The sequence below is a fragment of the Trachurus trachurus genome, assembly GCF_905171665.1.
Source record: "Trachurus trachurus genome assembly, chromosome: 13".
In the NCBI taxonomy this organism is placed as follows: domain Eukaryota; kingdom Metazoa; phylum Chordata; class Actinopteri; order Carangiformes; family Carangidae; genus Trachurus; species Trachurus trachurus.
In genome coordinates, this window is record NC_139892.1 from 12,818,515 (window position 1) to 12,842,710 (window position 24,196).

The window sequence follows — 24,196 nt, forward strand, 5'->3', positions numbered from 1 at the left end:
AAATCTCCTCTTCCTTTGACAGCACTGAACATTTTTTTTTCACAGAACATTATTATTTCACAGTAAAGGTGACCTTTGACCTCCAAATACTAATCTTCAAACGGATATTTGTTCTGAATCTGAAGGATTTCCCTCAACGAGTTCCCAAGATATTTCATACAACACATCATATGACGCACTATTTGACTTTGCGGCGATTTGAAGACAGTTAAAAAAAAGAAAAAAAACTACTGTATATTCCGGACTATATGTTGCACCAGAATATTAGTCGCAAACGTCAAAAAATACGTCATGAAGAGGAAAAAAAACATATATACAGTAAGTCGCATCGGTCTATAAGTTGCATTTTTTTTTGAAACATTTAATTAATAGCCGGGTCTCACATAATGGCCAGGGCTTTGTTTACATGAACAAATAAAGGCCGGCACCAAATAGCCTTGGAAAGTCATCAGATTTAGCGAGAAAGTCGCCACACTGTACGGCGTCATAGATGACATGGCGTATATTTTTGATATATAAGTCGCTGCTAAATATAGGTGGCATGGCCAGCCAAACTACTAAAAAAAGCGTGACTTATAGTCCAGAAAATATGAAATTGTTAAAATTTAATGTTTCAAATTTGATATTACATTTTCACAGACCACAAAGGGGTGATTGGAGTACACTTTCAGAGAAGCTGCTCTAAACCTGAACTCACTTTAACCCAGAACCAACAATTTTTTTTCTAAAACTAATCCAACTGTGATCGCTCTGAACTTCACTTTCATTGTGGGTTTATTATTGTCATCATGATGACCAAGGTTGGATAGAACTCTCTGGTTCAAATCAGAGATAAGAGACAAAAAAACCAACATGGTTATGTAGCTTCACAACTGTTCTGTATATATAATAATAATCTCTGACAAACACTCCTGACTGAATAATCAGCGATCGATCAAACTGCACCATGTTCATTATCTCAGGGGAAACTATAAAAAACAATATTTAATAGAATAATATCAGAAACTGAAAACCAACATGTGGCTTACCTCTACTGTGATAATGCTGAAATCGAAGGGAAACACACACACCTCCACTTTCTAAGAAAACCACTACCGGTGCAGATTCCCTGCTGCTGCTCCGACTTAAAACCCAATTATTTAAATCACCCCCTCATTTGTTATGCAAGGTGACAGCTATATATGGGTGTAAAGGGTGAAAGAGCGCCGCCACCATTAATGCCTCAATTTTGCACAGTCATACCAATGAGGCCTATCCCCGTTCGGTGTGTATGTGCCCCCACATTCATTATGTAGCTTCATGCGAGAGGAGGAGATTCAATTAGAAATGCCTGGCTGTGTTTAAGACCACCAGCTTAATTAGATTAACATTAAAATAGATAGAAAGTGACCATTCAGCTCTTCTGCTTTTCAAACAGCAACTCAGGAAGATAAAGATCCAGTGTGGACAGTATAGTGGAAAAATGTATCATACTGTACGTACAGATCACAATAAAGGGATAAGTGGCTGATTCTTCACTAAAAGTTGGGCCATTTCCAAACTGTAATATCTGTAGTTTTTATATTCTTGTATTTTTTTGGTTGAGGAAAAAACTGATGCCGTCTCTGAACAGCATTTTAAAGTTGTATGACAGCATCACATACTGTTAACGAAAAGTAGACAACTTAATAGAATGTTAGTAGAGTGCACGGTCATTAATAGAATGTTAGTAGAATGGGCGGTGTTTTAGAATGTTAGTAGAGTGGGCGGTCCTTAATAGAATGTTAGTAGAGTGGGTGGTCCTTTAGAGAATGTGGTAAAGTGGGCGGTCCTTTAGAGAATGTAGTAGAGTGGGTGGTAGAATGTTAGTAGAGTGGGCGGTCCTTAATAGAATATTAGTAGAGGGCGACGTGTAAGAATGTTAGTAGAGTGAGCGGTCCTTTAGAGAATGTAGTAGAGTGGGTGGTCCTTACTAGAATGTTAGTAGGGTGGGCGGTTCTTCAAAGAATGTTAGTAGAGTAGACAGTCCTTAATAGAATGTTAGTAGAGTGGGCGGTTCTTTAAAGAATGTGGTAAAGTGGGCGTCCCTTAATAGAATGTTTGTAGAGTGGGCGGTCCTTTAGAGAATGTGGTAAAGTGGGCGGCCCTTAATAGAATGTTAGTAGAGTGGGTGGTCCGAGAATGTAGTAGAGTGGGTGGTCCTTAATAGAATGTTAGTAGGGTGGGCGGTTCTTTAAAGAATGTAGTAGAGTGGGTGGTCCTTAATAGAATGTTAGTAGAGTGGGTGGTCCGAGAATGTAGTAGAGTGGGCAGTCCTTAATAGAATGTTAGTAGAGTGGGCGGTTCTTTAAAGAATGGTAGTAGAGTGGGCGGACTTTAATAGAATGTTAGTAGAGTGGGCGGTTCTTTAAAGAATGTAGTAGAGTGGGTGGTCCTTAATAGAATGCTAGTAGAGTGGGTGGTCCTTAAGATAATGTCAATTCAGTGGGCGGTCCTTAAACGTTCACTCTGATACAGTGATGTGGACATGTGGTCCAGACGAGTTGAACACTTCCTACATTAAATCACCTGAGACGGACGTTAACTGAATCCACCAGTCCAGGAAGCTCAGTGTCTTGTAGCAGTGCAAGTTTACATAAAAAGTAGTTTGCATGATATAATCTATATGAAAACTTTGTCTGACTCAAATTCCAGCACTTTCAAGATGGTTTGCATCTGCTCAACAGAACAAATTGATCAAGTTTGCCTTATTCAAACGCTCAGTGTGGATTCACAGCATCCACACTGAGTTTATTAAAGTTATTAAACTTGACATGTGCAGTGTGAGAGAAGAAGGAAAGACAAAAGCAGCAGAGGAAGAACTAAAAAGAGTAAAACCTAACAAGACAAATTGGCCCCTTAAGCCAGAACAGAAACATCGTCAGAGTAATAAAACCAACAAAGCATCTGTAAATGTTTCCTCTCCTACTTAATACGACCGTCTCCATTCCCTCAGCTCGCTGCAACTGAAGCATCTCCTTCTCACCCTCCGCTCCCTTCATCCCTGTTCATCCATTCATTAATCCATCTCTCCATCCCTCCTCCGCTCTTTTTCCTTCGTGTTGATGTTTTCTCTATGCTAATGAGATGTAAAATGAGGTGATGTTTATGTAAATGTGCTGTAACGGCGGTCCCGGGCGAGCGGGCAAAGCGCCTCGTCTCGCATTCAATCACTCCGTTCTCTCGTTGAGTAACGACGGTTGTGACACCTCTCTTATGGCTGCAGTACAATGTCTGCTTAATGAGGTGTAATGCTGTATCTGCAGCCCCTCACAACACACACACACCAACACACACATACACAACGCACACACACATATTAACCGACCAGCACTATCACTAAAGCTATTATGCAGAAACAGCCTCGCTATCCCTCCTTTAATCGCCTCCGAAGAATGTGTGATGTATGTTTAACGTTTCTTTCGGCACTGACACTAAATCCCAGCGCTCTCCACTGGGATGTTTTTTTCCAAATTAAAAAGCAAAGCATCGAGGATCATCAAGTGGACTCGTACAGTAAATGTAGCAGCACTGTTTCTGTGAATCAAACGAGGCAGAGGAGGTGGTGGCGAGCAGGGACGATGCTCCTGAGGTCAGATTGCGTTTTTATCTTCACGTTGGGGCCTCACTGTTGTGTGTTTGGTGACATATTTCACTTTAGATGGTCTTTATTAAGCTCATGTGGGGAGGTTCTGGTGACTCTTGTTGCTTGAAACTCAAGTTTCAGGACAGTTTTTGAGAGCCCATCCACATGGATACAGGACCAAGCAACCTGTATCCTGAGCCACACTGCTAGACGTATAGGCCTATACGGTCTATGGACGTAATAACAACAACAATGGCCGACTACTGTTGGGTCCCTTGGACACTGCGGCTGAATCAAGCTTGTTTAAATAATCATCATTGATTGATTGAAAATTTAGTCGACTTGTAACGTTTGGAGTTTGATACAGAGGGGAAGCTTTCCATCTTCTCTGTTTTTGGTGTTTATGTGCGGCAGCGTTTAGCGTTACTACAGCGTTTTGAGTCATGTTCAGTGCATCTGTGTGTACACAGATATTTCTTGAAATGATGCCGTGTTTATGGAAAACTTTTTCAAAATGAAGAAGAAAAAGATTGTTTTGGGTAAAGCTCTGCTTCAGTGTGGACAAGGCCTAAATATCAGATTTGCAAAACATCCTCATATACAGGTTGTTTTGAGGTCACGTCAATCTCACGAATGATAACAGTTCCTCTTTGTTCATGATGAACAGGTACAGTATCACAGTTGTGGCATTTCTTGAAGATAAAAATGAAACTGATGACTTTAATTTCTTGGATGAACAGCAAGCTAACCTATACTGTTGCTGGGTAACGATGGACTAGTAAAAAGTAAGTGCATCAATTTTGACAAAGTGCAAATAAGCAAATAGTATAATACGTATATAAAAAAAGCATTTACAAATGCTTGTAAAACAACAATTCAACAATATCAAGCATAAAGTTATAGACTAGCCTATATCTATACTCTCAGGATATCCTGGGCAATCAGAAGATTCATTCTGAAGGCAAGAGGTCATATTTTGTATAAATAATGATATAAACATGAATAAAACTAAGTTGAAATTGATTTCCCAGGGACCAATAAAAGAAGCACATATATCTACATGTTGGTGCACAGCCAGTGACAAATAACTAAATACTAATATGAAAAAATAATACTAATTTGTTGATGGCACAACCAAATCTATGATGAATAAATCTACATATGTGGAGAATATGAATGAATACAGTCTACTTCAATAGTATCTGCCTTTATTCATAAGGAAACAAGAAAGAACTAGCTCATTATTTCAGCCCTGAAGACACTCAGTGTGTAAATAATGTCTCGCTCTCTCTGGAGACGTCCCCCCTTTCCTCAGTGTCTGTGACCCACAGTCTGCAAACTCCACGGTCAGTCGCAGAATTAAAGCGTCCGACTCGAGGAGATTTCTCATCCCCGCCTCTGTTGCCCACAGATCCTGACGCTTGGTTCCCTTTTAGTTTTAAACCCGCAAGGGCTTTCCAAAAGGTTGAACCTCATGTGTGGTCGTTCATCACCTGCAGGTCCCTGGATGCTGTTTAATAAGAGTCACGCCCACATGTGTCAGAGAAACGCTGAGGAAGGCCAAGAGCTGGAGGAAATTAGTTCCTGTCTGCTGCTGTGTTTCAACCACGATCGTACTGCAGCACTCTAAAAAAAAAAACTTAAAGTTCCCATATAAAGTGATATATTCATGTGTAGTGTGATTATAAAGCAGCTCCAGGTTCTATATTAATACTGTGAAAGTATCAAAGCCTCAGTCCACAAAGAAATACACACAGCCTGTATTCAGAAACTGAGCCTTAAAACCAGCCGTCAGGACTTCCTGTCACTTTGTGATGTCACAAGTGGTCACTAAGCCCCGCCCCCAAGATGGGCCCACCATCCAACACTTTCCAGGATTTGGTTTCTCTGACTTTTTGTATTCTGAAATCTGCTCTATTTTTTTTATTGGATCACTCAGAAAACAGTCAGCCAATCAGAAGAGAGGCTCAGTTGAACCCCCTCTCTTCTGATTGGCTGACACCTCCAGAGAGATGCTGAGAGAGGAGATGCAAAACTACACTGAGATGGTTTTTGGCTCATAAGAACCACAAATACATCTTCTCATGGATCAAAACTAGAAAATAAAACAACCGGAGAGTGTAAAACATTGAACCTTTAAGTTTGGTAGGAAGGATTATGAAAGAAATATGGAAATTAGGTTTTTTAAAAAACTGTTTTTAATAAAATATCTTGGAATGTTTCAGTCTAAGGTGAACCGTAACGTTCAGGCTGAATCAGGGTTTAATCAGCCTGAAGCTCCTGTCGTCTGAGCTCGGCTTAACGAGTTGGCAAGACAATCCTCCGTTGCTTTGTCACCACCTTCTGAAATTGGTCCCATTCATATTTAAATCCAATACTCCAATATTTCTGCAGCGTGAACCACTGGCATCGGCGAGCGAGTGAAGGCGAGGAGCCTTAGAAATATCAGCACACAACAGATGGTTCCTGTCCTCGCTTCATTTCACTGCTTAGTTTTATTTATTTATTTATTTCTAAGTCCGAGTCTGAACGCCAAACTCTTTACTCCAACTTTAAACTCCTCGATCAATCGTGCTTTTTCATCTTCAACCGAACACACTCAAAGATCAATAACACAGTCCTGACATCTCCTCTAATGAATTGATCAGGGTCGTGGGTCACTGGGTTTATTTTCTCTCTCTCTCTCTGATCAGAGCTTCAAACCAGCCGAATCAGGAAGCTGCTCGCTGACTTCTTGGTTTGAATCAAGAGCATCCTACAGTACAATACTACAGGTTGTTCACGTTCCTCTTGCCTGCTGAAATAACTACAGTATATAACCAAATGTGGATTCATCCACTGCAGAAAATAGTCCCACCACACACCACATTCCCTAAAACTAAAGTCTCAGTCGGCTGATTGACTTAAAAAAAAAAAAAATTAAATGTGCTTCCAGATTTCCAGACAAAAAAAAACTAAACAACTTTAAGTTTATTACACTAATTAGTTGAAATTAAAGAGCCACGACAGGCTTGTTGCAAAAAAAAAAAAAGTTTCTTTTACAAAATCTGTTTTTAAAGCCTACAACTGATGATTTTGTAAGAAAGATATTTAACATGTCTCCACTTTTATAGTGAAAAATCAACTCTCTGCACTATAAACCACCAAAAATATTTAATCAACATGGTGCCATGCATGAAAACGGCAGCTTTGCTCTTGTCTTTAGTTATGTATTCCCAGAAATAAGGGCATAATATTCTTCTATAATTGCATCTGGTTTGGTAACTTCACTCCAACTCATGGCAACTGTTTACACTTTATTTTGGATATTTATGGTCAATAAAGCTCATTAACATCAAATTTTGGCTTCAGTTATGATCTAATGAACACGCATCGATTGATTATCAAGGACAGGTCTATGTCAAAACTTCATCAGGAGACAGTCAGTAATGAGAACGAACACCTCACTGTAGTGAAGTGAGTGAAACTGAAAAATGAAAATAGTGATAATTAATTACATTTGCAACAAGTGTGATGGGGGACCATTTGTGTTATTTGTACGCCCACTACAAATGATGCACATAATTAAAAAAAAACAACATATTTCTGATATAAAAACATTCGGATATTTCAGGGTTAAGATGAGTCACCTTAATTAAAAGTGTTACACGTTAATGATGTACATATTCTGATGATTTAAGGTCATTAACGATCAGTTTGGCTCTGATCAGCAGTGTGTACTGTACAGTGAGTCCTGACACTAGAGACCTTATTGACAGTTCATGTCTTAATTAACTCTGATGAGCTTCTGTTTTATGATCCTCAGTCAAACACTGGTGGTGATGATGATGGAACAAAATTAGCTCTGCATCAACACTGAGGCTGCCATGATGTGATTCAGATGATTCAGAAAGCAGCAGTATGATTTCTCCAGAGGCCACAGACACACAGACACACAGACACACAGACACACACACACACACACACACACACACACACACACACACACACACACACACACACACACACACACACACACACACACACACACACACACACACACACACACACACACACACACACACACACACACACACACACACACACACACACACACACAGGTAGACGACAGTGATGATGACAATAACAGTCCATCAACTTAATTGTGGGTGAGAAAGTATAAATGCGCTGGGGAAACATATTTCTATCTTTTGTGTGTGTGTATGTGTGTGTGTGTGTGTGTGTGTGTGTGTGTAGCCCCGTGCACAAAGGCGAGGGAGGGGTAAGTTGTTTCATTTCCTGGATGAAAGCCTGGTGAACCAAAAGCCAAGGGACCTGCTGCTAACGCTCTGCACCTCTTCTCTCTTCCTCCTTTCTCACTCCATCTCCATTTATTTCATCTATCCAATCCCCAGACCTTTGCCATCCGTTCATCCATCCATCCATCTGCCCCCCTGCCTCCTTCACTCACTTTATTTCTCCCTCCCTCCCCTCTCTCTGTCTTTTTATCTATCTCTCTCTCTCTGCCTCCTCCAAGTTTTCCCTCTCCTTCAAATCATCCTCCCATTTCCGCTCTGCCTCCATTCATTTCTCTTACTCTCTCTACTTTTCCCACCCTAACCCCCCCACCATCTCCATCTCCACACCCCCCCACCCCACCCCATCCTAACCGCCCCTCTCTGCCGCTGCCGAGTCAGCACTTCCGTTATGCAGTCCTCTGCAGACACACAACTGCACTGATTTACACTTTTACACCCGAGCACAACCAATTTCACAGCTTTTCCCCTGCACATGCCTTTTTGCTGTTATTTAAAATGACAGCAACACACCCAAACACACACACACACACACACACACACACACACACACACACACACACACACACACACACACACACGTATATATATATATATATATATATATATATATATATATATATATATATATATATATATATATATATATATATATATATATATATATATATATATATATACACACACACACAAAACAGCAGCATACATACAAGGTTACACATTCATACATACGCAAGCAGAGAAATGAAGCAAACACACCATCAATCTTAGGAGAAACAAAAGAAAAAGTATTAAAAGTTGCAAGCGAATGCACACACACACACACACACACACACACACACACTGCACACAGCTGATGGAAAAGGACTACATAAGTGTGCATATATCTATGTTTGTGTGTGTGCGTGCGTGTGTGTGTGGCCGTGGCACATTCATCTGTTCTTAAGCAGCCCTAAGAAAGAAGACATTGATCATCATGCTTGTCTGCAGCTTGCACTGTCTAATCAGAACCATTCATCTCCCCTATCACACACACACACGCACACACAAACACACACATACACACACACACACACACACACACACACATATATAAAAAACACACTGCTAAACTAAGATGTTCAGAGCCCTTTATTACTTTCCATTAGAGCTGCAGGCTGCTGTAATAAGGCTGGGCTGGGCGAGTTAGTCTTTTTTGGCACAGAAACACACACACAGCAGAGTGGGAATAACACACACACACACATACATACAGATATTTTTCATGTTGGCTGTTGATTAATATGAAGCCACAAGGTGAATATGTGTGTGCGTGCATGTGTGTGCATGTGTGTATGTGCAGGCGTTAGTTTGCAAACTGCAGGATCATCAGACTTTGGCTTGGAGTTTGTTTCCTGTTTTTTCGCCCTCACACACAAACACACACACACACACACACACACACACACACATAGACATAAAAACAAGATATATACATGTATATATAAATATTTTAATATTATTGATGGCGGCATTAATATGTTGGAAAGCAGAAGGGGGGGAGGGGACGTCTCTCAAGTGCTTGATAAAGCTGGAGCAACACTTAATGATCACTTATTAAAGATTAATGATGGCGTAGTGATGCAGCTGTAGCTATTAGGGGGCGTGTCAGAGGGCTGGAGCTGCAGGAGCCGACTGGGGGGGGGAGGGGGTGATACACAACATGTTTTGTCTATTGTTTACCAGAGATAAAGTCGTGGGCCGGGGCTTCCAGAACATACGGGTACCCTGACCCTGGAGGACAAATAACAAGACCACATAACATAACATAGTTAAACACAAGCAGTGTCGCTCCGCATCGGCACAATCCATCCTTCATTTCAAACAAGTTTCTTTTCCCCCCCTTCAATGTAAAATGAAGGAGAAAAATCCATCCATTTCTCCACGTAATATTATTATTTTGTGATGGATGCAGGTCCTGTGCAAACTCAGCAACACGGCAAATGAACGAGCGGCGGCGGCAAAGAAAGAGAGAGAGAGAGGAAGGGAGAGAGTGATGGGGAAAATGCAAACCCTGAAACAGAGAGGGATAAAAGTGGTGATGAGAGGAAGAGGAGGAGGAGGAGGAGGAGGAGGAGGAGAGGGGAGAGACTGAGATAAGGATGGAGAAAAAATAAGATGGTGAAGAAGGAATATATAAAAGGAGGAGAGGACATAAAAGACAGGCACTTTTATAATAAGTCTAGGTAATGAAGGATATAGCTCTCATGAGGGTGACTTACTGGTTCGATCACATACACATATATTATCATAATGGACGAGATTGGCTGAATATTTACTCCTGGAAATTGAGTGTTTGCTGAAGCACTAACTCACCTGGTGGGCGCCCACAGGTGACACACAGGCCTACGTGACAAAATAATGAAATACTTCTGTAATAACATGATTTATTATGTCACAGGAGAGGTTACGTATAATAACAGACTGATATACTCTATAGCTACAGTATACTGTTCTATAGACTATATAAATTTACTAAAAAAGGCGAATAATGCTGTTAAATTCGACATACTATGCTTCTGGCAGGTCATTAGCTAACAATATTTAGTGAGGATATTTATATAGTATATATTTATTCATGTGATATTGAGAATATTTTAAAAATATTGAGAAAAGTATTTTTTTTAACGACTGGAACATGAATGAAAACCAGGATGTCAGTAAAACAGCATTTAAGCCAATATTAGCAGCTAAGTGTATTATTTTCTCTGATTTTACACATATATTTTATACATAAGTATTATATATTAGACTAAATATCATTCAAATGATAACACTGCTGATGTTTTATCCTGTTTCCATTGCTTTTTGCATCTGCTAACAAGGATGCTAACTTTACATGTAGCCTTGTTTTATCATCCATTTTTGTTGCTGTTTTAGCACAATATTACTGTTTTTAAGACATTTTCTCTCCAAAACAAGACATCTGGAAACATTAAAAGCCACTTTTCATGGTGCTACTGCTAAAATTCGCCGAATCCAAAAAAGTTATGAGGCTGCTTTTTGTTTACAGTTGTGCATGAAATTTAAAGGTTTGATGGTTTAAGAAATAAAACAGGTATAAAGAAAAACTAAGCTAACTGTAGCTATGTGTGCTACGAGACATATCAACGCATACACTAGCTATAGGGCACAACATTTCAGCTTTTCACAGTGTCTTATTGAGCAGTCAGTTAGTAGATATGATCAATCAAATCTTCAGCCCCTATAATAAAAGTCAGATAGGAACAAACTGTGAGATCATTACAACAAACACAGTAAGAGCAAAAACTAATTGAAGACTATTAAACCTCATTTGCTTCTCCCACAGGATTTCTTCCCAACCCTTCATAAAGATGATGGAGAGATAAAAAGTTTTCTTCTGAAGACGAGTGAGGATACAAATCTGCAAAGTATGGAAATAAAATAGTTGTGTGAGTGAGCGCTGTGGATCAGCTCTGGGCTCACTGATGATTAGAGAGTAATAACTCAGAACATGGGGCTCAGATGGATGGATGGAGAGAGAGAGAGAGAGAGAGAGAGAGGGGGGGATACACCAACACACACATACATTTCAGATTATACCCAGTGGCGATGAGGGGGCGGAGGAGGCGGTGATGGATTGCAGACGGAGGGAGAAGTGAAGAGAGCTGAGTGGTGAGAAAGGATGGAGAGGAAACGGAAGAGAGGGCGAGGAAGGAGAGGAAAAAGGAGAGTAAAAGAGGGGAGAGGATGGAGGAGGAGAGGGTGTGGAGAAAGGATATGAGGAGAAAGAAAGAAAGAAAGAAGAGGCTAAAAAAGAAAGAAAGAATAGAAAGATAGAAACAAAAAGGATAGGAAGAAAGAAAGAAAGAAAGAAAGAAGGCTAAAAAGTAAGAAAAAATAATAGATCGATAGAAACAAAAAGGCTAAAAAAGAAAGAAAGAAAGAAAGAAAGAAAAGGCTATAATAGAAAGAAATAGAAAGACAGAAAGAAAAAGTATAGAAAGAAAGAAAGAATAGATCGATAGAAAAAAAGGCTAAAAAAGAAAGAAAGAAAGAAAAAGAGAGAAAGAAATCGGCTATAGAAGACAAAAGAAAGACAGATTGATTGATTGATTGATTGATTGATTGATTGATTGATTGATTGATTGATTGATTGATTGATTGACTGACAACAGTAGAAACAAATGGGAGACACCACAGAAAAAGACAAGTACGTTCAATGAGACTTATGGATACAGATGCGATGAAAATGAAGGAAAGATGGAGGAGAAGAAAGGAGGAAGACGAGGAAGAAGAAATAAAAGCAACAAACTCTGAAATCAGAGGAGGAATATCAATAAATTGAAAATATAAAAAAAGAACAAAGCTCGTGCAGCCTTGGCGTCGGTCACAGCCACATGTTGATGATGTCACAATCCTAAACACATAAAAGCGAACGACGGCGTTAATAAAACTCTGGCCTGTGTGATCACAGTCGCAGTAAAGACTCAACACAGTGATTTACACACGTGCAGCTGCGCGAACACACTCACCTCTAAACGCAACAGCTTCACAAAATAAATCTGCTTTTATTGTCTCTACTCAACTCAGCGCTCTGATACAGGAAGGAAGTACAGACTTTTTATAATTGCACTTTATTTCCTTCAGGTTTGTTCACGGCTGAGAGGAGAAGTAACTCTCCTCCTCCATTTAAACCATCAGCCACAGACGGAGATGGAGAGAAACTGATCTGGGAACAGCATCGGTCTCTCAAACCGCTCCCTGCTGACTCAGAGACCTGATGACTTTAGCAACCCCACCGGTCCCTGAGTGACGGCATCACGACGGCTCGCCGCCTCTCAGCCTCTCAGCCGACCGACAGACAGACAGGAGGAGAGTCTCACACAGAATCTCTTCACTCAACAGAGCTTAGAGATACTGAGTTTTATTTATTAATGACCGTATTAATACTATTATTATTGATTATAGATTAGATTATAGAGTGTGTGTTTAGAAAAGTGGTGTATAGGTACATTTTATTATAATATGTTTGTTGGAAAGACACGTGGAGCATAGATAGATAGATCGACAGAACGATAGATAGATAGACATAACGATAGATAGATAGAACAATGGATAGATAGATAGATAGATAGATAGATAGATAGATAGATAGATAGATAGATAGATAGATAGATAGATAGATAGATAGACAGATAGACAGATAGAACGATAGATAGATAGACATAACGATAGATAGATAGATAGATAGATAGATAGATAGATAGAACGAATGATAGAGTGATAGATAGATAGAACGAATGATAGAGCGATAGAACGATAGATAGATCGACAGAACGATAGATAGATGATAGACAGAACGATAGATAGATAGATAGACAGATAGACAGATAGATCGAATGAATGATAGAGCGATAGATAGATAGAACGATAGATAGATAGAACGATAGATAGAACGACAGAACGACAGAACGATAAATAGAGCGATAGAACGATAGATAGATAGATAGATAGATCGACAGAACGATAGATAGACATAACGATAGATAGACGATAGATAGACAGAACGATAGATAGAACGATAGATAGATACGTAGATAGATAGACAGATAGATCGAATGAATGATAGAGCGATAGAACGATAGACAGATAGATAGATAGATAGAACGATAGATAGAACGATAGAACGATAGAACGATAGATAGATAGATAGAACGATAGATAGAACGATAGAACGATAGATAGAACGATAGAACGATAGATAGAACGATAGATAGATAGATAGAACGATAGATAGATAGAACGATAGATAGATAGAACGATAGATAGATAGATAGAACGATAGATAGATAGATAGAACGATAGAACGATAGATAGAACGATAGAACGATAGATAGATAGATAGATAGATAGATAGATAGATAGATAGATAGATAGATAGATAGAACGATAGATAGATAGATAGAACGATAGATAGATAGAACGATAGATAGATAGATAGAACGATAGAACGATAGATAGATAGATAGATAGATAGATAGATAGATAGATAGATAGATAGATAGATAGATAGATAGATAGATAGATAGATAGATAGATAGATAGATAGATAGATAGATAGATAGATAGATAGATAGATAGATAGATCAGAAGTTTTGATGTTTAAAAGTTCTGAGGGGAAACTTTAATTTGGATTTCACCAAACATTGGCCTTTAATCAAATCAATAGTCAAATTAGGAATCAAACATACTTTATATAATAGAGACAGACAGTCAGTGTGTGTATCTCTCTGTTGGACTTGAATGTCCCCTGTTTGGCAGCGCTCCTGCTCCACACACTGGAGTCAGCACAGGACCTGTGATTTAGGGACCCAGGGACAGGTGTGTGTGTGTGTGTGTGTGTGTGTGTGTGTGTGTGAGTTAAATATGAAGTGAGCGTTACTGTGGCCATCTTGGCTCAACCTGCTGTCGCCCAGACGATAAAATCAATGCGAGACCATCCTCTTCTGCTTCTCACACACACACACACACACACACACACACACACACACACACACACACACACACACACACAATCTGCTTGAGTGAATCAAATATTGATCACTGGCCTGAGTCTCCTTGGTTACTTGATATATTAAAGTGAAAGTTCCCTCACACACACTCAGCCACACAGGCGACAATTTAACAGTGTGTGTGTGTGTGTGTGTTTTTGTGTGTAACATGCAAATAACTATTGTGCGCACTGTGCAGCCCAGAACATGCGTCAGTTTCAGATCAAACAGACAAACAAAAACATTATTTCAGATTTGCCCTGCAGACCCGAGCCTCAATATCCACTTCAGTTTTATCACAAACCCATTGTTGAAACTATTGTTGTAGTAAAAATATTGATTTGTGGAGCTTTAATTGCTCGTCAGGTTGAATGAATGAACTCTGTGAAACACAACCTGCTGTGAAGTGTTTTCTGCTGTTTTCCTGTAAAGTGACTCAACTGTAAAATGCACAGCAGCCGCTCAGCCTTTAAAGTCTGCAGGCGGCCGCTGTGGTTTGATTTGTGTTTGGTTCAGTTGGATCAGCGGCAGGTCGGAGCTGTGGTGTGTGTTACCACATGAGTATTGATGAGGTGGGCGGCGGCGAGGAAACTCTGGGCCCGACAGCAACTGGTGGAGTTTAAAACACATCTGATAAAACTGAGGAAGGAAAGAAAATCCATCTTTTTTTTAATCCTCCTCTTAATCTCTTCGTCTCATTCCTTCACTCTCCTTCAATTTCTGCCGTTCTTCCAGCACTAATGACCTTGATCTTAACTTTCAGTACGGCAGTCTGTTTGATGAATATTCATCAACATATCTACGTAGCTACAGTAGAGGTTTGATATTTCACCAAAGCTTTGTCTGAATTCCATGAAACTTCATGTGTCTTGTAACTTCTCCGGGACAGATCATCACCGCCTTATAGTTTTAAGAAAAGAAAATGAATACACTACCATTTTAAAGAAATATAAACATTAAAACACATTTGCCAACTTTGCAAATTGCATCATAAAGACGGTGCAAGCAACTCAGGAACGTCATCTTACAGTAATGCAGTATTTAGTGGAGATCCCCAGTTTGAGTCCTTAACTATGTTTATCCAGGGCTGATGGATGAAAATACCAAAATTCTCTGGGGTTCAACCAATAAAATGATCAGAAAATCCACATTCAATAAGAAGAAACAAGACGGTAAAAACAAAAATGACCTTACAGTATATATATATCAGGGCCTAAAACTTTTCAGGTCTTGGCTATTTCTTTATTTTTACTTTTTTTGTTCAAACCACAGATTATAAACAAATCAATATGTGATGTTGCTGACTGGTTTCTCAAGTGCAGGTCAATCCAGAAGCTCAGGCTGGGCTGCTCCACCATCGCCATCTTGGCAGCTCCTGACTCTGTCCCTAACCAATCCAAAAAAGGGCAAAGAGGAGGGGTTTGAACTGACGTCAAGTCCACCTAAAGAGGCATTTTAAAATTTGTAAAAAAAAAAATTGCTTTCCCATAAAAAGTTATTTTAAAAAACTCAAACTAACTGAGTTTCTACTCTTCTGTTTCCCTCAGACAAGTCTTAATCATACATATTCAAGTTCTCAGCCTAACTGTGTCTCCTTAGTGCATCTTATATTGATAGAAAAAACACATTAATCGTTGCAGATGAGGCCAAATTTAATATTATCGGGTGGATAATACTTGGATATTTATTCAGTGTGGTTTCACTGCCCAGTTAGACTGATTCAAAATTTACATTCCTGCATCTTCTGTTTTGCTAATCCTTCCTAAACTGCTGTGACAACATGTCAGGAGACATTAGCAGGCCAGGAAAACACACATTTTTTATGCATGCACACACACACACACACACACACACACACACACACACACACACACACACACACACACACACACACACACACACACACACACACACACACACACACACACACACACACACACACACACACACACACACACACACACACACACACACACACACACACAACCAGTGGCAGCATGGGAAGTGTCAATAGTTAAGGAGTATTAAAGTGTGTGCACATGTGTCCAGTGTCCAATGTCCACCTGGACCGGCCATCAGCCAATCAGGTGCTTCGCTGCTCTGTCATTTCAATCTCAATAAAAAATGGGTGAGTCAGGAGGGGGAGAGAGAGAGAGAGAGAGAAAGAGGGAAGGAGGGAGGGGAAGATGAGGGATAATATGGAGGAGGTGAAAAAGGGAGGAAGGAGAGATTGAGAGGAGACAAGGAGACGAAGAGGAAGCAAATAAAGGAAAAGAGAATGAGAGCATATGAGCAACTGTTGGTCGCTAGGCGCCTGCCGGTCACCATAGCAACACGCGGCGCCATGCTGAGCTCCTGCTGACATCACACCTGTTGAACCGAAATGCTGTGTGTCTGTGTGTGTGTGTGTGTGTGTGTGTGTGTGTGTGTGTGTGTGTGTGTGTGTGTGTGTGTGTGTGTGTGTGTGTGTGTGTGTGTGTGTGTGTTGGACCCAATTAAATGACATAGCAGCAGTGCAGGTGGACGGAGGGACGGAAACAGAGGGAGGGAAGAGAAAAGAAAAAGACAGCTGTGTATATTTCATCAACCCTGTGGACACAGCTGCTTTGTGTGTGTGTGTGTGTGTGTGTGTGTGTGTGTGTGTGTGTCCCTTCTAGGATGCTGGGAACCCATGTGGGAGCCCGTGACATCAGCAGTGAGAGTGAATGACAGCAGCCTGAAGCCACACACACACACACACACACAGTCACAGCTGGAGGTTACCTGACCCTTCCCACACAGATTGAGATGGAGAGATACAAAAAAAAGGCAAAACAGATCAGATTTTGGGGGGATAGAAAAAGAAGAAGAAAAGAAAAGAAAAGAATAAGAACCGATAGAGTTGATGTCGATTTGTTTTGGCAACTGCCATCAGATCACTAAGTCACATCTGTGGGTAAATGAAGCTCGACTGGGATTTGGATTGGTGCATCACTGCGAGTTACCTTCTACTGCTGCACGGTGTGTGTGTGCGTGTGTGTGTCAGGGCAAGTAGTTCCTCTTGTCAGCTGAATATTTTATGTCCGTTCTCATGGCTGACCTCTTTTAACAGAATTCGTTACGCTGCAGTCACGCACAAACACACGCACACGCAGAGTAATGTAATCAGCCTGCTTGTGTAATCTTTACCTTTTAACCCTGTCTGGTGCAGGGATTCATTTGAAACCAGACTTGACGCAAGAAATAATTAACAACGAAGACGAAGAATAAACAAATATTTATCTGAGATCATGCAACAAGAACCGACACACTTGATTGCACACACATGCACACACATGCATAACCACAGAAGACAGAACGACCACCACCACTCTCCTATACGCTGCAGTTCCTGGCCTCATGATGCTGCTGCTGCTGCTTCCGCCGCCTGACTGTGCTGCAGTGAAGCTCGATGCTGCACCCTGCTGGACAACTCATGCAACAACAGGCTTCACCCCCTCCCACAGGAACGGTCGGTACTGGGTGGTTGAACAGCCAACAGCGAGTGAAAACACCGTATGTTCTTTCCTGTGCCGCTTGTTTTTCACTTAATGGAATCCAAATGGAGGCATTGTGGGTAAAAGGAGCCCCATTGCTGCTGCTCCTCGTTTTACAAGCAGACAAACTCCACTAATTCTTATATAAACCAAATTTTAAACCTCAGTTCATTATCCAGACTTTCATTAACACAACTCAGTGGAGAGTAACCGAGTCCATTCACTCTATAGTACAATCTCTAAGCACCGTGTTGATGTCATTTTACAGGAATCTGCACAACAATCAGGAGGGAAATACAGTTGTTTTGACTCCAGTACACTTATTGACAGCCATATGAAGTAAACTACAGATCGTTAATACAACGGTTTGCAGCTTTTGTCTACTTTTTACAGGCCTTTACGTAAATTTCAATTTAATAATATGAATATATATATTTGTGCAATGAAACAACTGTACTCTGATCACTCCAGTTTAAAAAAGTTAATGGGAAAATATTGATGGGAAGGTGATAACATTCATTTGGTGGCAAAAATATGCCAAAATATTGCTTTTTTATGTAACTTACATTAAAATATCTAATAATGACAAATCTCAAACTTAGATAAATGTGATTTTAATCATGATTTGACAGTGTCATTTGGTCATTCTACTGTATACCGCCCACGGGTCAATTTGATCAAGTTTTAAGATCTTTCAACATTGTGATTGTTTGCGTCCACAATGAAGCATCAATGAATCTCTGATCTTTATGTGATTTAGATTCTAATCAGCGGACACTGAACAAATCCCAACTGGGAAAATAACTCAACGCTACATTAACTTTACTGTAAGTTTCATACTGTGTCTTAACTCCCTAATATCAGTCACCTCACCACCATCCTCATATAGTTAAATTGTCTTAAATGGCTATTTAAACTGCACCTACAGCTCCTTTCTCACCCTCTAGACACGAGGTATCATAAGATCAGAGTCATCACCATCACTGACCCATTATGTCAAGTGGGCACTTAAAGATTTAAGTTAAAAAGCTATACAGCAATTTTCACCTGCTGATACTCCTACAGCGGGGGAAACTGCAAGAACAGCAACATCAGTGAATTTATAAAGCACCTTCACAGCGTTGTGAGTCATCCATAAATGTCTATTTTTCTAATAGTGATTCAGAACAAGTTGCTCTGATTGTCTGATCTTGGGGCGAATGTACAGTTCTTCAGAAAAAGACCCACTCAGCTTTTTTCGCAGCCTTGAAAAAGGGCAAAGGTGTCCTGGCTGATGATGCAAAGGCTGGGCTCTGCCTTATAAGTATATGATAGATGTGGGGGTATAGCTGGAGGGGAAGAACCAGTTAAGCCTTAAAAGTCACCAGTTGAAAGCTAAAAAAAAAGGGAAAGTAAATCAATTCTAAACTTCACAAGTCTTATCCGGGGCTTAGAAACCACCATCCCGGTTCAGGTTGTGAGCTTTGCTGCAGTATTTTGTATTAAGCTATGTGGACATGTCAAAGACTTCAGGGCTTGACAAGTGCGAATAAAGTTACTTGACTCTTATAAGCATGTGGAAGAAGGTATTTTGAAGTGTTTTGATCATAGAGGCTGAGTCCCACCTCTATTTCTAATGTACACTAAACATTTGAATAACCCTGGATTAAAGGACATTTGGAAAAGCGACTTGAGTAAAGTGACAGTTTCCACAGTTGACCAAAAGTTCATTAGCCTAGTGGCATAATATTCAGAGTTTCTGTTGTGCTTTCTTGTTGCTACTGTATGTAACACTTTTTTTTTTTTTGATGGTGAAAGGTTTTTAAAAACACCTACATGGCTGATGTCTGATGTGGTGCAAAAGGCAACAGGACAATACAGAAAAGCAAACATAAGTAGCCTATCAATGTGTCTGAAATATCAATAAATGAACTCATTAAAGGATAAAGGCAATGGTGATGATGTGGCATCTGAATGGAGCTATAGGCCTACTCCTGAAATGCATTAGTGTAACTGTGCATTACATTTCCACAATATGACTTTCTCGAAGGTAGATCAATAACTGTAAAAAGCTGAATTTAAGAAAATTTGTTTTTTAAGAATTCAGACGCACCTAGCCTAGGCTAACTGTGTAGCTAACAGACGAGATGATACTTTAAGAGTAGGCTACTGCAAACATTCTTCAAAAATCATAGAAACTGATATAAAAAATGTATTATAATCTTATTTAAATATGTGGATGTGGTTTCAAAAGTAGTATTGTAAACAGTAGGAGGTTTATCCAAGGGTTAGCCATGGTTATCTCACTAGCTAGCTCTAGTTTTCTATAGTCCTATTTATGTGGCGAAAAGTAGCTAAGTAAATTTAGCTTTTAGCCGTTGTTATCTTACTGGCTAGATTTTAACTAGATTTCATTGTCTTGTTTTGACAGCTTGGTTTTCAACCCTCCTCAGCAACTGTAAATTTATTTAACATTAACTAAAACATATACATATTAAAATGAATATGATTAAGTCTAACTCTAGTCTTAGCCACATAAGTAGCCTATTACTGTAACTGTATTTTTTTTTTTAGCTTTGTAAAGCACTGGTTTTCTGTTGTAAGGTGTAAACTACACAGATTTTTATTTAACAATGCTGAAGGTCGATGGCTATTAGACTTTACAGTTGTTTTGTTTTATCAGAAAAGTTTGTAAAATCACACTTTATTAGTGTAATATTGATCGACTGCTCTAAGTCCCTCCAGCCTAAAGGGGAGAAACAGCTGCACTTGTCACACTGCTCCATGAGAACTGACACTTATTGAATCTGACACTTTATACATATTAACAGGCTGGACTGTGCACTGAGCTGCCAGCAGCATCGTGTGACTGACACACACACTGCCGGCCATAATTAAAGAGATGCTACCTGTTGTTCAAGCTGCTCGGCCGTCATTACATTTCACTGTACACACACACACACACCACACACACACACACACTTGAGATGATGACAGCTCCTACAGGGACAGAGGATGCTGATGATGGGCTGTAGATACTGCTGCTGCTGGCTGCAACACTCAGCATCATTAAACAGCAGCAAACCAATAGGAGGATGTTACGTGTGTGTGTATGTTTGCTTCTCCCCTCTGTGTGTGTGTGTGTGCAAATATAAATTACAAAAGATGGCGAGTGAGCAATAATAAGAGAGATTGTGCCGATCTAAGCAGGGGTGACACTGTGCATTAATGTGTGTGTGGATGCGAGAATCAGTGTATCTCCCACAGCAGCTGTAGTCATAACCCACAGAAGAATGTGTGTGTCTGTGTTTGTGTGTGTTTTTTTTATATTCACATATATTTTCTGCCAGTCCCTTCATGTTTTATGCCTTTATCTCACTGTGTGTGTGTTTATATTTGATTTTGTGTGTGTGTGAGAGACCACATCTTGTGTTTTAAACCTCCTCCTGGGTGACAAATCAATTCGATCAGTGGCATTTTGGTGTCCTGATCCTTACAGAGGAAAAAGGAGGAGGAGGAGGGGCAGGAAGAAGAGGAGGGGGAGGTGAGGGACAGATAGCTGACTCATCAGCTGCCAGAGAAACAAGAGCAAAAATCTCATCACTGAGATGAGAGCAGACACACACACAAACACAGGTCTGCAGCATTTAGGACAAAAGAGTGTGAGTGATGAGTGCCGGGTGCATTGTTTACTTGTCAACAGCAGAGGGCACTCTGTTTACACAGAACAGGCAGCGGCGAGGGAGAGAAGATGCTCAGCAGCACTTCAGCAGCAGCGACTTCATCCAGTCTCCTTTATTGTCAAGAGGCAGAACTGTGGTGGTTAAAATTTTTGCTTCTGGGTCAAATTTTTAATACTTTAAGAGGGCGTTTTATTTTGAAAGGGTCATGCTCCTCCTCAGTAGTCAATCCGTAATCACATGTCTATGTAAAAAAAAACAAAAAAAAAACTCAAATTACACCAGAAGTGATGGGGAGATCATCCACAGGCATCATTCTTTTTTAATGTTTTTTCATCGGAGCATCTGACTTTTGTTTTAACCACACACTGAACGAGCTGTGACTCGGCCCTTTAATTTGATTAATCACAGGAGTCACAGGATCAGTCAGCAACTTCTTCTCACAGCGTGAATCCTTGGTCTTGATTTTTATCACAGCTACAAACACCCATGCACACGGCTCAATTGCTGAGTTTTCAGGTGACTGTCTGACAAAAAAAGGACAAATGTTTATTCTGTTCTTTACATATGCAGCAATGTTTCCTGTAAACACTGTTTGATGTGTTAATCTGATTTGCAGGTTTTTAAAAGAAAAATGGGGGAGCTGTCTCAATAAAAGTGGGATTTAAGCTGTTAGTAATGATTTTATTCTCTTAATAAGACACAATAGATGTGATTAGAGAAATAAAGAGACGGAGAAAGATTTGGACGTGGACTTAAAATGACATTTCCTACATGTGTTTACAGCCGGTTTTATCCTGTTGTGTGTCCTGAACGCAGCGTTATCTAATCTCATTATTATCTGTCCCCCACACACACACACACACATGTTATTATTATTATTACTAGCAACAGTACAAAGACAGAGGTGGGGGAATGTGCTCATGAAACCACCCGTGCGTTTAAAGACTGGATACACCGACTTTGTGTTGTCCACACATTGCTGAGCCAGTCGTTCCTCAGTCGTTCCCTCTCTTTCCCTCCTCCTTTCTCCCTCTCTCTCTCTCTTTTCCGAGTGTCCGGCCTGATCAATGCTTCCCGAGCAGTAAAGCATTAAGTCCATTTCAGAGCAGCCAAAGTGCCGTCGGTATCGCATTTCCAGCACTGAGGTAATGTAGAAATTATGTTTCCCCCGTTGGGCAGCGGTGCTGAAGACGGCTCAGGCTGCTTTATGAAGCGGATACTGTTACTATTTCTTTTAATGGGGGGGCAGATATAATGTACTATCTAATCCCAACACTTACCACTACCGCGGCTGTGATGTCAAATTGCACGAATTTCCTCAACTGAGTCATCATGAAGACCATTAGGGGAGGAGATGGTTTCCTGTTTTTGTAGACGGAGGGGAGATTCGGAAACTGTTTTGGGAAAATAATTAATTTCTTTTTTCGGTCCAAGTTCTTTTAAAACCTTTCGACAAGACTCAGAGTCAACTCAGACGCGGTCCATTAAGAGGTGCTTTCTAGAAACAGTCTCAAACAGCTGGAGTGGATCGTTGGTGCAGTGAACTGAAGACGCCGCCTCCAAATTCAGAAAAGCTTTGATGCTGTTCACCTGGTTTATTGTTTAACCTGCTAATCTGCAGGAATGGTTGATAGGAGGACGTGTAGGACATCGTGATTATTGACCTCTGGGTCGGCTCGACATGAAGCTCTGACACATACCATGTATAAATCTGATAAAAATCAAATGTCAACAACGTCTAGAGGTGTAATACTGAGTCTAAAAGCTTTTATTGACAAGTTCTCCAGGTCATGGTCCTCCAGATTAAGATCCAGATCCAGCAGGACTGGGCTGTAGATACATGAAATCTCTGACTGCAGAGGAGATCTACTTAATAAATAATTTGGGTTGTTATCAAGACCATTGATGGCTCCACCCATACAACTATGTTTTCATTTTAAAACTGCACTTTGAAACAAAAATGATCTGTTTTGGCTCGGTATCAGAAACTATGTGTCCATTACAACACACCTTAAACAAGCACAGACCAAACACGTACAGTTTACTGACCATGAGGAGTTGGCGTAACCGGATAGTTGATTCTCTACTCCATTGATTGAAATACTACAAATGATGAGCAGCAAAGAGCTGAGGGATTAAAATGCTGAATTTACCTGGGCGACAGCTGCAGCAAAGACAACAAGAGGCTGATAAGACCTGATCATGGAGCGTTCGCCAGCGTCTACGTCATTGTTTTCAAAGGTCCCCAATTTTGCCGTCCAGGCTACAACGAGCCACCAAGTTTTCAAACCGAAATGGGATCAGCTCCATCTTCAACTAAAGTGGACTGGAGGTCAAGACGTAGCAAAAGAGATGCATTTTAAAATGATAAGTGTGGATGTAGTAGACATCATTTGATCTGTTGGTGCTCCTTGACGTTCTGTTCTGTCGGAGGCAATTTGATTTGTTTTAATTAATGGTTTATTTACTGATTATGGTTTTATAGCCAATCAGTGACCTTCATTGAGAGCAACGTAATGTTTTTTTTCTTCATTTTTTGATGATATCAAAGTCAAATGTGAAAATA

At 40.2% G+C, this 24,196-nt stretch overlaps 1 protein-coding gene across 1 annotated transcript in view; it reads right to left on the reverse strand.

Annotated features, from left to right (window-relative positions):
• Positions 1–24,196, reverse strand: part of LOC310996423 (chloride channel protein 2-like) — a 165,392-nt gene that overhangs the window by 85,630 nt on the left and 55,566 nt on the right. The gene's annotated exons all lie outside the window — the stretch shown is intronic.